Source organism: Pinus tabuliformis, chromosome 1_1 (genome assembly GCF_031772625.1).
Source record: "Pinus tabuliformis cultivar Carrire ecotype Pingquan chromosome 1_1, CPIR1, whole genome shotgun sequence".
Taxonomy (NCBI): domain Eukaryota; kingdom Viridiplantae; phylum Streptophyta; class Pinopsida; order Pinales; family Pinaceae; genus Pinus; species Pinus tabuliformis.
Window position 1 is genome coordinate 653461947 of NC_142297.1, and position 3281 is coordinate 653465227.

At 37.9% G+C, this 3281-nt stretch overlaps 1 pseudogene; it reads right to left on the reverse strand.

The window, feature by feature from the left end:
• Positions 1 to 2156: 2156 nt before the first annotated feature.
• LOC149215087 (cytokinin dehydrogenase 7 pseudogene) lies at positions 2157 to 2768 on the reverse strand (annotated as a pseudogene).
• Positions 2769 to 3281: the final 513 nt, after the last annotated feature.

Below are 3281 nucleotides of genomic sequence, written 5' to 3' on the forward strand. Positions count from 1 at the left end.
ATTTTCTTGGTTTTCAAGGCTTTCCTAGTGTGATATTCAACATGCTCTAACTTCCGATCTAGAAGTCCATTCTTGGATTTCTATATACCATTGGGAATCTCTTTCCAAGCTCTAAGCAATGGAGAGGGTCTGATTAAGCTCTAAGATCTTTTTTGGCCTAGGAAAGTGGCCCCAAATTTCACTTCTCTTGGGCAACCTTGACCAATTAAAACCCACAATGTTGTGAGTGACAACAAAACCAACAGTTGGTCATCCTTGGTATCAAAGACTGATAACTATATTAAGGAAGGATTATTATTATCCTAATATGAAATTTAAGATAGAAGAATATGTGGCTAGATGTTTATAATGCCAACAAGTGAAGTCTTCCCATCAACATCCAACAAGATTGTTGCAACCTTTTCCAATTCGAGAATGGAAATGGGAAACCATATCCGTGGATTTAATTACTATATTTCCAAAAACCTGGAAGCACCATGACTCAATTATGATAGTGGTATATAAGCTTAATAAAGTTACACACTTTATTCTTGTTAAATCTACTTTTAAATCTATCAACATATTATAAATTTTTATGAAGGAAATATTTAGGCTTCACAGTATGCCCAAAATAGTAATTTCAGACCGTGATGAAAAATTCAATTCAAAATTTTGGAAGGAATTAATTGAACGAATGGAGACAAATCTAATTTTCAGTACAACTTATCACCCTTAAACCGATGGAAAAACAAAAAAGAACTAACTATATATTATAGGATATGTTAAGAATGCATGTTATGGACAAACCAACTAAGTGGGAAGATCACCTTCACCTAGTTGTGTTTGCATATAATAATGGGTACCATACTTATTTGAACATGAGTTCTTTTGAAGTGCTATATGGAAGAAAATGAAAAGTACCTCTAAGTTGGGACCATCATGAAGATCAAATAGTGTTTGGGCCATATATGTTAAAGGAAATGGGAAAAGTGGTTAAATAGGTTAGACAAAATTTAAAAACAACACAAGACCACAAAAAGAGTTATGCAGATTTAAAAAAAATCAGAAGGAATTCAATGTGGGAGATCATGTGTATTTAAAAATGAAACCCAAAAACGTCAATCTTACACTTGGAAATTGTGCTAATTTATCACCTAGATAGTGTGGACATTTTGAAGTCTTAGCCAGAATTGGATTAGTTGCTTACCAACTTTCAACTCTAGCAAATGTTGGACACCTAATCCTCTATGGGTTGGTGTAGAATGTGAATAGCGATGAGAGTCCAAGAGACTTTGGGATGTGGAACCCAACAGTCACATGAATGTACTATAAATTTATATCACTGTCAAATAATAGATGTACTCTCCTATTTATCTTTTCTATTCTATTGCTACCATGTGTGTGTTTAACATGGTATCAGATCTGGCAATTTCTTGTCCTGCTAATATTTGAGCCACAAGTTTTGTGGCCTCTCTATGCATATCAGTTATGACATTTCTGTTCACTGTCCATAACACTCCATTAATTCACTGACAGTCAGAAATTTGTTGCTTTTCCTCTATCAATTCCTTGGATTGTCTCTCTGTTGTGCCTAATCGGAATTCATGCACATTAGCTATAACGTATTCTGCTTTCACTACCTTTGACCGTTTCTCTTTAGATTCTTCTTTGAAAAGTGATTTGTCAGATCATTTTCTTGTTGGCTTCCTGTTGGCCTCACAAAAAATGCCTTTGTTGATTCTCTGACTACTCAGCGCTCACTGTGGTAACTGTGCGCTCAAATCAGCGCTATCTTTCATTGTTATTCTTTGCATTGGATATCTGGCTGGCCCACATTGGCATTTCTCTCCTTGCCAAGCATTATTCCCATGATGGTTTTCTCTGCTCGACTGTTACCTTGTCAGAATGCTGACACTTAATGTTTCACTGGTGTGGACCCCGAATCTCAAAAGCGTTACTCTCCCTATGCTCAAGTTGCCTGCGATTCCTCACAATACCATTTTCTCTACAAGCCTCAAGAACGACGTTATTCAGATCGAGGACAACTGGGAGAGGAGGCCCCTCTAGATAAGGTTTGTTGAAATGGAGGAGCGATAATGTGTAGAGGATATCCTCGTCGGGAGTAACAGCGGACGTGTGAGAATTCCATAAGGTTCTGTTGACAGGATACACGAGCATTAACCATCCACTCCTTTTATGAGTATCCTTTTGAAGATCTTGGAATAAAATTCTACCATTTTTCTCTTAGGCATGAAGAGATTGAGCCACGCGTGAGGCGCATACCAGATATTGCTTTCTCTCTCTGCTATTTCTTGTAGGTGTACACGATAGAGAAAATCAAAGTATGAAAGGTCAATGTTGAATTGTAAGCCCTTAATGAAGCCAACCTTCGAAAGAAAGGATTTGATTATCTTATCGATGTCCATTCCAGGGTCGTAGTAGCGGGCAACCTCAATAGCGTACAGCAGCGGGCCGGTTGTGGATGGAATGAGAGACGTATCGAAGGATTGATTGGGCAGAAAAGGTATGGAAGGCCAACCATTGATTGAATCATTCGCGTTAACCACAACGACTCCTTCGATGTAATCGAATGTCTGTCCAGGTGGCAGAGAAATGAGGAGCTCCTGGTCGTGCATGAAGTCTTGGAGTTTCCAGTACACCAATCTTATCCATCTTGCCCTCTGAGGAGCACGTTCAAGAATGATTCTTGCTTTCGTAATCACTCCATATTGACCCAATCCTCCAAGTGCACCAAAATAGAGATCAAGCTGCTTTTGTTCACTGCACATTATGATATCCCCTTTACCTGTAACAATTTTAACCTATAACATTATGGGCACTACTCTGCCTTCTTTTCTTGGAAAATCTGAAACGGAAAAGGCATTTTTTATGTCACCTGTCCATTTTTCATTGTTGTGGATTTTGGCAATACATATTTGAATCTAAATGAAGGTAAAATGAATGGAAGGTGAAACGAATCCAACAGAGAATGGGATGAGCGAGAAAACATTGGATTGTGTAAGCATGTTTTACATTGAATGTGACGTTGTAATGTGCTCAATCTATTAAACTTATAGGAATAAACCACTTGAATTTGGTGACAAGGCATTTGCATGTTCATGAGGCTTTACCATTTGAGAGCAACCTATTTTCAAGCAGCACATCATCGATGATATCACAAAGTAAGGTAGCAAGCTGCGTGGACTTTCCTTCGGAGAATTAAAATCAGCTTCAACATTTTTTTGTGTTTAATATATCGGTCAATATTTTTGCTATGACTAGGAGGGTGTAGCCAAGAGCTC